The following is a 12,562-nucleotide window of genomic DNA, read 5'->3' on the forward strand; positions in this document are numbered from 1 at the left end:
GTTTTGGTTAGGTGATTTGCCAGTTGATATTGCCCCGCTTGTGTATCTTTACATTCATTAAGTTTTTTTCTTCTTTGAATAAAGCCCAAGCTTATGGTCTGGTTTCTCAAAAAAAAAAAAATTTTTTTTGTCGTAAATGAAGGGATTTGATTCTTGGAATTAAACCTTTTAGGTTGGTATAATAACGTCACTGACATCAGAATTAGCTAATCACTTGAATACCTCATGTGAGCACCAGTTAGTTCAACTGGTAAAGTTTTTAATGATTGAATAAGAGATCTGTGGTTCAATCCCCGCCTACATCAAAAACCGTTGGTATCTTAATCTGATGATAAAGAACTATTATTAAGAGTGGACGTCATAGGTTGAAACTTTCTCAAAAAAAAAAACTTGGATACCTCCTTAATTTTCTTTTTAATTTTGATATATATAATATTATTTGAATGTATGAATTACTATGATGATTATTCTTTATCATCAATTGAAAAAATTCCTTGATTTTTGGTGCACATACGATTCGAAGTCCAATTTTTTATTTATATTAGTTGAGTTAATAGGAATCCACATAAACATCTTTTAACTTAATTATTGATCTTTTAAATAGAAATCCATATTAGTTATGGACTTACTTTATTTTCTGAATAATCCAATCATGGACTAATTAGAAATACATTGTCACTTTGGAAGAAATTTTTTATACAATTTTGTAAGAAATATCACACGTGTTGGAGTTCATAAAATACAGACTTTATATACACAAAGACAAATGATAAGGTCTGGAAGAATATCCTTCCACCCAATAATGCAACACTAATAAAAAATATTTCATAGGAAAATGATTGTAGGACATAGACATGCGCACATTGACTTGCTGCCATTATATTCATTGATTTTTTTTAGTTATAAACATCTCAATTAAAATAGATGAATATATAAAGACAAAGATATATATAAAATTAAAACTAGTCAAAATGGATATGTAAAATCAATAAATATTACGCTTAAACTCTTTTATATATATATATATATATATTTCAAAGTCCTTTCAATTATGGACTTACTTTATTTTCCAAAGAATCCAATCATGGACTAATTAGAAAAACATTATCACTTTGTAAGAAATTTTTTATACAACTTTGTAAGAAATATCACACGTGTTGGAGTTCATAAAAAGCATACTTTATATACACAAAGACAAATTATAAAGGTATATGGAAGAATATCCTTCCACCCAATAATGCAACACTAATAAAAAAATATTTCACAGGAAAATGATTGTAGGACATAGGCATGCACACATTGAGTCATTGATTTAGCTGCCATTATAAGCTAATATTACTATTTTCTGGTATTATAACTTATCTAGATATATAAAGGCAAGAAAAAAAAAATCTAAGAGAAATCTGATTGAGAAGGATGAGCAACAATTGGGTGGCCACAGTGGCAAGCATATGTATCCAGTGTAGCAGTGGTACTGCATATATACACCTCCAGTGTGTGCTCCTCAGTTCTAAAATCAGGTGTAACCAAATTTTGTTCATATTAATTTATTTTTGTCGTGAAAAGATGCTAGTACAGCAATATTTTACATATTTTTTGTCACAATTTACCATATGATGATTGGTGAGTTATGCGTGGCAAAGAAAAATGATAGGTCCACAATTTCACCACTAACAATACAACGTTTTGGTCTATTCCATCGCTATTTGTGTGAAATGTTGTGATGCTAATGTTGCTTTTTGTTGTCCGAGATTTTAGATAGCAAGAGAACACTTTGGCCCATTCCATCGCCAGATGGGTCTTTTCTCGTCTGAGTCGTTAATTCCATCCCAAATATGGCAATATTCGTGTATCCCACTTGCAATATATATAGCAAGAGGCCAAGAGCAATGTCAAGTTGGTTTAGCTGAGGGGAATATTGATGAAAGTAAACTCATTTTGACTGGAGAGCTGTTGCGGAAAATTGCTGCCTTGCATTTTGGTTGATGAGGAAGTGGTAGGGCGGTAAGGCACACAGCCCAATGCCACTATTATAATATTTCTAACACATGCTTAAATTTTACATTCTTTCTATGTTCAAGGGCAAATGAAATGATACAGTTTTGAAGAAGAATATTCACCACCCAATCATTCAAGACTAAACAAAAAATTTAATTGTTCATCAAAAGCAAAAGATTTAAATATGATAAATTGAAAAAAAAAATTAAATTAATAAATTCAACTCGTCTCAATGGGTTCCAATAGTTTAACGTTTTTTTTTTTTTTTTTTTTTTTTTTTTTGGGAAAATTTGCCAAATATATTTAAAAAAGAAAAAAGAGGAGAATAAACACCTAAATGAAATTATTTAGTTATGTAAGGACTCGATTCGTAACAAACCGTAATAGTGTTGGGTTCGCACGTAAAAAGACCCAAACAATATCATTTGTAGAGCGTGGGTTTGAAAGGTTAGGCCTCAGTCACCAGACGGTGGGTTTTTCATTGTGTTCATATATGGTTTAAATCGTGTTCGCCCTGGGAGTCTTTCTCCTAGAGGCGGGTTGGGAGGCTCTGGCTTTTGGCCATTTTTCCCAGCCACTGCTATGAATTGCTTACTTTTCTTTTTATACTAGCCTGTGTTTTTTATCCTTCGTCCACATGTAGGATCGACATTCCAAGACTGATACTTGTCCCATCAGCCCATACCCAGAGTGGTTGGGAGTGGTTGTAAAAGCTGGAGAGTATGGCTCTGTCAAGTGCAGAATATTGAATGGCAGTAAGGGCAGCTTTCCCTGGTCGCTATACTTTCCAGCATACCCTTTTCTATTGGCACAGATATTTTAGATTTTTTCCCAAGTTGTTTCTATACCATTTTTGCCCTTTCTTCTTGTGAGATCTTGGACATGCCGAGGACTGAATCGTCCTCGGCTGTGCCCTAAGGCTATTTTGTACTTGTATTAACGATCCTGGGCTATAACCCTTTTCGGCTCGGACCTTTAGACCCCAATGAATAAATGGGCCAGGGCCACAAACTATTGGGCCCCACAAGTTATATAGCATATTTTTAGGGACAAATTCAAATTCCAATTAGTATGGGTCCATATTGCTTAGAATTAGAGTTTGTCAAACTTGAGTTTAAGTTGGAACTCGAGTTAGACAAACTCAAGTTCCAAAAATATGCTACATAACTAAATAACTTCGTTTGAGTACTATTCTCTTAAATTTTTTCAGAAATTGTGATATAGAGCAAATTTTCCCTTTTTTATTTAATTAATTTATTTGAGAGATAGTTTCAATATATTGTATTCCATCATCATAATTGCTTTTTAATATTAAGCTAAGATATTAATTGAATTTTTAGTATAAGCGGAGAATGAAGTCCAAATATTGTATTCAATGACAAAAATCTTTACTAACTAACTAGAACTCACAATTTCATTAATTTAATTTATAAAATGTTTTATAGTCGAATTCTTACTCCAAAAACTAATTGATGTATTAGTACAATTATAAATCACTATCATCATAGAAATGAGTGAATTCTATGATTGCTTTTCTATCTTCAAAAAACTATTTTAAGATTAGGCAGGTGGGCCAACTCCAGCTACAAATAGCATTTTTTTTTTTTTTTTTTTTTTTTTTTTTTTTTTTTTTTTTTATGGAGACACTAAAGCGGGAGATGGTATAAGGTAGATGCATGCATCCTCACACTCACATGAGGGTAGACTCCACACTTTGGATTTTCTCCTAAAGCGGAAAGGAATTTATAGCTACAAATAGTTGACAGGAAGGCAAGGCAAGAAAAAATACTGCAGGGATGATGGAGAGGGTGAGTAGCAAATGGATGGCGACGGTGGCAAGCATGTGGATTCAGTGTAGCAGTGGTGCATACACCTTCCGGCCAACCCAAGGTTACGACCAATCCACGCTCGTAACCGTGGCCCTTTTTAGAGACATTGGCTTAGTCGGTGGGGTCCTCGCCGGCCTCCTCTACACCGCCGTGACAAGCAGCAGTAACCACTCTGGTTTCGGTGGACCATGGGTGGTTCTCCTTGCCGGAGCAATCCAGAGTTTCTTAGGCTATTTTCTAACGTGGGCTTCTGTCGTGGGGTTAATCCAACGACCTCCGGTGCCTTTGATAGTTTCAGGGGCGGAGCCAAGGGGGGGCGAGGGGGGGCAACTTCCCCCCCTGACCTTCCTCCCAAACCCCTTTAGTATAAGATTTCTGGATTACTTTGCTCCCCCCACGCCAAGAATTTCTAGACAAATTTCAAAGACAACCAATTAACATCAAATTCTAACCCATAATTTCAGTTAACTATGCAAATGATACAAATTTGATAGTTTGATGCCGAAATTAATTCCCCCCAACAAAGAGAAGAGTATACAATATGTTATATATCTTAAAACGAAAACAAAGAGCTGTTTAACAGCATTCGAGACACCTGCAAAATTAGAATTGGCTACCACAGTGTTCTGATACAAAGAACTGCTTAATATGCTTCTGTCAAATACCTAAAGTTCAAGTAAATTGAGATTTTACATTCTATTGATCTAATATCATGAATGTTTGTGAGAGTTAGTGCCTTATGAGGTGGCTTGTTATTCTCTAGCAGCACATGCAAGAACTTGATGTGCTGTCATGAGATGTGCTACACACTTGTACCTTTATCAACAAAGTTATACTAAATATCATACTAGAGAAAAAAGATACAAAGAGATAATACTAAATTGGACACATTGACACTTACTAATTTTTTTTTTTAATGGGAGATACACAACACTTAATCTTTACAACAATTGAAATTCAATTTTCATCACACTTTTTAAGTTTAAATAAAAATCGTCTACTAAATTGTGTTTAAAATATTTCATGGCTCCAACTCTAACTAGCGGATCCATACTTTCAAATTTTGTCTAATTTTTTCATGACACTAAATCTCTAATGCTTACATCTTTTCACTAATCTTTTTTTTTCCCCCTCAATCTCTTTGACTCTTTCATTGTTTCAAATTCTATGTTTTGGTAACAAACTTTGAGGCTTTTTAGCAATGAAGTGTTAAAAATTAATTAAAAAATTGAGTGGAAGATCAATAGATGAACAATTGTGTTTCCAAAGTTTCCTATAATTTTGCCCCCCCTGAATTGAAATCTTGGCTCCGTCACTGGATAGTTTGATGTGTCTCTTCATGTACTTGTCCAGTCAATCTCTGCCGTTATTTAACACAGCCAATATGGTTTCAGGTGTTCAAAACTTCCAAGATTATAGTGGGACCATTGTGGGTATCATGAAGGTATATTTACATATATAAATTTCTTTTTCTGTTCATTGTTTTTCTCAAGGTGAATTTGAAGGCCTATTTTGCTAAATGTTTGATTTTTGGGAATTATATTTCTAAAATCAAGTTATTTAGTTATTTAGTTACGTAGTTAAACAAAAATCAAGTTAAAGTAAAACTTGATGCCACCAGAGTCGAGTTTAATTTATGCTGTGGCAACATACTAAACCTTAGTTCTTAGTTCTTAGTTTCATCTCCCTTCTGTAATATATTACTCTCTTTGCCAGGGATTTGGTGGAATTAGTGGAGCAATAATAATTCATGTATATGACACATTCTACAAGGGCGAGCCGAGTAAATTCCTTCTAATGCTTGCTCTGTTGCCTACATTCATCACCCTTGTGCTTATGCTTTTGGTAAAAATTTTATAAAACAAACACAGGTGATGATAAGAAGCACTTGAAGGATTTCTCTGCAGTTGTTATGATCATTGCTGGTTATCTCATGATTATAATAATTTTGGAAAACATCTTCAGTTTACCATTACGGGCACACAAATTCACCTTTACACTTCTTTTGCTTCTACTCGCATCACCACTTGGAATTGCAATCAAAGCCCAAAAGGACGACTCTAAGAGAATTATGGAAACATTTTCCTCAAGAGTCTTCTGTAGCCAACGATATAGCATATCATGAACTGCCCAGTTGTGAGGGTAAAGTTAATGTTGCTCTAGATGACGAAGTTCTATTTGATGAAGAAGGCATGAATCTTTTGCAAGCCATGTGCACTGTAAACTTTTGGTTGTTGTTTATTGTTACGATATGTGGATTGGGCTCTACACAGGCTGTGATTAACAACTTGAGCCAAATGGGACAATCTCTCAATTACACTAGTGTGGAGGTGAATAATTTGGTCTCTTTATGGAGTGTCTGGGATTGTCTTGGCCGTGTTGGATTTGGGTATTTATCAGATTATTTACTACACAAAAGAGGCTTGGCAAGACCATTGTTGTTGGCTGCTACTCTGGCAACAATGGTTATTGGCCACATTGTTATTGCTTATGGTATATTATATGTGGGTTCGATCCTAATAGCCATTTGTGATGGTTCACTGTGGGCATTAAATCCCACAATTACTAAAGATATATTTGGTATTAGGCATATGGGTACTATTTTCCACGCTATTACCATAGCAGGTCCTGTTGGATGTTATATTTTATCTGTCAAACTTATTGGCTATATTTACGATAAGGAAGCAGGTGGCGATGACCACTCTTGCTTTGGCACTCGCTGCTTTATGTCATCATTTATTATCGTGGCATCCTTGGCCCTTCTGGGTTTTCTTTTGGCCGTTACACTATTCTTTCGTACCAAGAGGTTTTATTCGCTGAGGAGAAAGTACTTTGTAAAATGATGGAGTAATAAAAGAACTTTTTTTTTTTTTTTAATAAGAATATTGTAACTTCCACTAAGAAGAAGAAAAATGTAATACATCATGAGTTAAAACAGACTTAATAATACTAGAATTTTCCTCTATCTATGTTACATAGCTAACAACGTCATTGACATATTGCATCAATACATTTTCCTTTATCGCTTTACATGGCATACTTACACCATTTTGAACTCTCGCATCTTTTGCTGGATGCCCAAGATAATATTAGCTATAATAATCGAAGACGTAGCCATGGTAATCGGAGACACACCTATATTATTTACGCCGTCAGACATAATTTTTGAATTACATTCAAATAAATACTGCCTCTTGAATAACCGCATCCCATGCAGCAACAAACAAAAAAAAAAAGATACTCTCTTCTTTGCTTCTGCCTCCAGAGGTCTTGGTGGAAATTCTTGCTCATTGCGGCTTCCACCCTTTCTTCTAAATGTACAAACTTTGTGTATAACGTCATGGCTGAGGCCATTCTGTTTTTTCTTGCATTATAGGTGCACCGTTATCGCACAACTCTTCTTACAAGGGTGATGTAAAAGAAATTTGAAATGTCTCTTTCCTTACCCTAATCAATTCATAATTTACTTTGAATTTTATAATGTTAAATATTTTTTAAAATTATTGTTTTTAAATGAATAAATGGTCACAATACAATAGAAAGTTCAACCAAAAAAAAAAAAATTTACAATTTATTGTAATAATCCTGTAAATATTTGACATACAAGAATCTGTCAAGACCCAAAAAATAAAAGGCAACGGTCACAAGAAACAAGCTTTGTGGAGACACTACTTCGGTTTGTCCTATATATATGGAGAATCTAAGTTTAAATCTTTTTATTCACTTGTTATAATAATAAAAAATAATAATAATAATTGATAACAATTTCTTGTCACAACCATGAAATTAAATTATATGGTATGCAAGACTTTCTTTCCATCAGAATAAGAATCAACTTAAGTCGGCTCCTAAACATAAATTTTTCCAGAGTTTGCATCATGCATTTGAAACCAAAGATGGTTTGAAACTATGCTATTGTCAACGAATGTTTTTGGTTTTTCTTTTACCTTTAATTTTTTTTTTAAATTTGTATTTAAAAGTTTTTTTTCATAAAAAAAAATATATTAAAGAGTATTTTTTTAGTGGCTAATGGCATTTTTGGACAGAAGGATTAACAGTGACAATAAATAAAAACTTCATGGACTAAATTGATAAAAATAAATAAATAAACTTTAATGTCAAAAATGACAATTTACCAAACTCAAAGGGTTTAATTTGTATTTTAGCCTATATTTAGGAGCCGTTTAGTAAGAGATTTATAGTATCGTTATTTAAGTATTGTGAAAATACGTGTGAGTTAAAAAGTGTTGTAAAAATACGTCTTATAGTATTTAAACACTAAAAACTGTTATTTAAACAATAATACCAAACATCCCCTTAGTTATGCTAGATGTGTACATGTGAATTTTTTTTTATGGATGTGAAGTACATGTGGATGTTGATATCAAGTTTGAGAGATTTTTTTTTTTTTTTTTTTTTGAGAATCAAGTTTGAGATAGTTAAATTGGAAAAGCTGATTTGTATTAAGCAAAATGTGTATATTACATTGCTTTGCATTACATATGTAGCAAGAGTCGCGGGAAATAATTATTAAAAAAAAAAAAATCCTAATAGCCATCTGATGTAGCATAATAGAATTACAGTTCTGCTACTCGTGTTAATCTTCCTAATAGCCATCTAAGCTACTTATAGTAATTTGTACTGTGTATTTACTATACTGCTTGTCATATAGCAGCTCTCAGTGTATTTACTATGTTTACATCCTGGTTTGTATAAATGTTGTTATTTTACTATCTAGAAAGTTACTTTATTTATTATACTATTTCACTTTACAATATACATAATATCTTTGTCTATATTTTAACATACAACCCATTATAGTAGTACTAGTCTTTGAGCATGCGTGTGGAGCTCTTCTATTTTTTTAGGTAAAAGTTAATAATTTGAATAAATTATAATTTGGGATTAATATTGTAGGGTCACAATTTGGGGCCCAAGCCCAAATTGTATGGAAAGTTGGTCCAATGAGCCCAATACAATGAATTTGTAGAGAATGTGTCAAAGAACTAGGTCCTAATGAATTGGACAACGGCTAGTATTGGACTAAATGATAATCAAGCACAAATAAGAGATATTGATGTCAGTGGACTTTCAGTCCGAGGAGGCCACAATTATTGTATATTGATTACAGTTGGATACTAAGACAGTTCAAATTGCTACAATGTTCTCTCTTTATTTTTCTCATCCCCCTCCATGAAAGGGTCATTCTCCTTATATATCTTTATTTGAATAATCTTTACCCTCCACTTGTTGTTCATCCGAAACTCTACTTGAGTGCTTGTCCCATCAGACACCCTCCCTAACTCTTTGTGAGTTGCGGTAGCCAAGGTAACACTGTTCAAAGATCTTCTCTACATAAATACGGCCAGAAAAGTAGCTACAGTGCATTTAATGTAGTGGTGACAAACTTCTCTTAGATATTTTCAGGTTTCTTTCCTTCTCATGTGTCCGCGAAGTACATCTACGTCATTGAAGCTTCCTGAAAGGTCGCTTTAATTGCTGGATTATGTATTTTGACCCCCTATTCATTAAGTCCGAGGAGGATGTACTCCTTGGACGATCCTTCATTTGCCTTGTGCTAATGGGGACCTAGTCTGGGAATATCTTATAATTATTTGCTTATCCTCAGACCCATTTGTGTCCTTGGATAAAACCTAAGGCCCAATATACGATCCTGGGCCCTTGCCCCTACAATAGCTCCTCAAAACTTCAATTTTTCTTCCATTCGAAGAGAAAAGTAAGGTTTTGATTTTCTAAGAGCTAATATCATTTGAATTTGTTGACCGCACGTGCAAAAGTTCCGTTTTTTGTGCATTATGATTACACTTGACGCTTTGCAACCCACAAAGCGTCATTAATTGCTCCAAGCGGCGTGTTGTCCCCCAGATCCAATGGTGAAGCTTAGATCCAACGACTGAGCTTTTTCTTGGAATTTTGAGCGGGATAACTCTCATTCATTTCCACTCCCTATATAAAGCCTCGAGGGAACTTACCTTCCCTTTACTTTACCAATCTTCAAGCTCCCTAGTGATCTCCAGCGATCTAACTCACAGAACTCTCTAAACTGCAAAACTTTTGAAACCTTTTCTTCGAGATCTCTTTGTAAGTCTTTTAAAAACAACAGAGATAAACATACTTATTCCTGTAAGTTCTTGTTCTTTTATATTCTCCCTTTTAATCTCGGCCATCCTCCTCGGCCTTCTTTTTTGTTTTGAAAACTTCTTTCTGCGTCATTTCTGCTCGTTCAAATGGGTAGATTTAAGTATTTGGTGGACTCCCCGGCTAGCATGGAGAGCTTTAGGTCTAGGTACCACATCCCCCCAGGAGTAGGTCTACAGTATTGTCCTCCAGAAGGTGTACTTTTGGATAGAAAAAGGGGTGAAGTTGTCATTCCGATGATCGCCTTTATAGAGGGAGGAATGACACTTCCTATGGATAGAATAACTAAGGACTATCTGCTCAATCATAGATTATGTCCACATCAATGTGCTCCAAATATGTTTAGGTTTTTAGGCTGTGTAGATGCACTAAACGACCAAATGAACCTCGATCTCACATGGCACGATGTTGCCCATCTGTACGAGTGTCAGTCCCTTTCAAGAGGATATTACCTCAAATCTCAGTCTGATGAGGTGAGATTGATATCCCCTCCCAAAGTCCAACAAAGGCATGAAGGACGATTACCTAGTTGTCTCCGGGGGATGGCACGATGGTCTTCACTACCCAGTTAGAGCAGGAACACCAGGTGGGGTATGCTAGGACCAGGTCTCTCGACCGAGACCTTAGTTTTCTGAGCTCTCTCTATTCATTTTTGATAGTTTGCCTCCTCGGATAATGTTCATTGTTGGTTTAACAATGTTTGCCTTCTAGGGAGTTTTTGCAGATAAAGGGCACGTTTCTCTGAAGCTCAACTTTATTAACGTCCCCGGGCTCAACTTTTTGCTGAGATCGGAGATATTCGTGAGCGAGGATAATCAACTATGGGCCGCTCATCTAATCCTAGTTTACGAGTCTTTGTTGCATATCTACCAGGACGCAAGCCAAGTGTTAAGAGCAGGTAACCCCCACCTTGCTCGAATAGACGTTTCGAAATCGAGGTTCCTTGCCAGGTGGGATTTACCTCCCGTGGTATTACTTGCTCAACAAAAGCCTCTGCAATTTGCAATACTGCTCCAACAAGTTCCACTCGCAGCCGTAGCAGCAGCGGAAGGGATAGCCTCCTCCTCACATTTGTCACTTGAGGAGGAGATAGACAAGTTTAATTTTGCCGAGGAGGAGAGAACTCCTGAGAGGCTTGTGAAGATTTTGGACTCGAAGACCGAGTCTGATAGGCTTTCTATCGCTCATTAACCAGGATAGACCGCTGCTTTCGTTGAAACAAGCTCTGAGGAAATAGAGATCATGGATCTTAAGAAGAGGCCGAGCTTAAGGGGTTTGATTGCTAACAGAGGTAAGGGAGCAACTCCACCTGAAGCTCCTAAGGCCCAAACCTCTGCCAACCTTCCTCTTCCCCCCCCCCCCCCTCCTCTTCCTATTGACCAAGGTCCGCATGTCAATCCTGATTCGAAGAAGAAAAAACTTTCTTAGGAGTTGGAAGAGGGGGAAATGCCTCCACAGAGGGGCACAAAGCAAAAAAAAAAAAAAAAAAAAAAAAAAAAAAAAACGAAAGACCCCCGAGACAAGAGGTCGAAGTCCATGGAGAGCGGAGACAACGTTGAGATACGCTGTCAGCAGTGTACGTGGGCTCCCGTGATAGAGATGGACGAGATCCCTATTCCCTATGATTCCATGATAAGGGAATCCAGTAGGGGGCACTCCATGTACTTGGCCCAAGCCTTAGAGCAACCCCTCCTCCTCCCAAAGAATATGGATGCCCTTAGGCGGATGAGGTAGCCTGGCTTGTTTATGTCTCTAAAAAGAGATCTCACGATGGTGAGTATAGTTTCGTCGGAATTTCAATTCATCTCCCCTTTCCACTCACATATATTTTGTAGGTGTAATCCTCTTGTTGTTTTATGCAGGTCACTCAACAAGTCTTTATGGCCAAAGAATGAATCAGAAACGCCCATAATAAATTCGAGGCCGAGTCTAATTTATGTCGCGAGGTGGAGAAGGTGCTAGGGTCTATTAAGGAGGAGAAGACCTAACTGGCCGAGAAGCTCAAAACCTCCGAGCACGAAAGTCTAAGTGTCGTGGCAGGGCTTAAGACAGCCGAGACTCAGGCTGAGGACCAGCGCAAGCTTCTCTTTACCACAGAGCTGAATCTATCCACGGAGAAGGCTACGGTTCTGAAGGCTACGGTTCTGAGTCTGAAGGCCGAGCTGGAAAAGGATAAGGCAGAGGCCCAGGCGGTCAAGGAAGCTGCTCAGGCTGCAGAGATAGCAGCCTGTGAGAGGGAGATGCTCGAGACAAAGCAGAGGTTGTCTAAAGAGGTAGCCGAAGTGTGTAGGGACTACTGCACTATGACCTGGAATGAGGCTCTTAACAGTGCAGGGGTCCCGGCAGACTCTGAGCTGAGGAGGGCGGAGAAAGTGTATTTTCCAGATCCCATCAGAGAGATCCCAACCGACCCTTCCTCAGCTACTTTGCCCTTACCTTCTCTTGAGCAGGTTCCTAGCGCTCAAGATCTTACCGTTGACGTTGGGCTCCTTTACTGGAGCAGGCATGGGTAAAGAAAGCCTCCCTTCAGCTAGTGATGCTCCGTCTGAGGATACCCTCACCATTAAGGACGTGAT

The 12,562-nt window shown here is 36.8% G+C and overlaps 1 pseudogene; it reads left to right on the forward strand.

The window, feature by feature from the left end:
* The first annotated feature begins 3,797 nt into the window (after nt 1-3,797).
* On the forward strand, nt 3,798-11,177 carry LOC126704209 (uncharacterized; annotated as a pseudogene).
* Nucleotides 11,178-12,562: the final 1,385 nt, after the last annotated feature.

This window comes from Quercus robur, chromosome 10, assembly GCF_932294415.1.
Source record: "Quercus robur chromosome 10, dhQueRobu3.1, whole genome shotgun sequence".
Lineage (NCBI taxonomy): Eukaryota > Viridiplantae > Streptophyta > Magnoliopsida > Fagales > Fagaceae > Quercus > Quercus robur.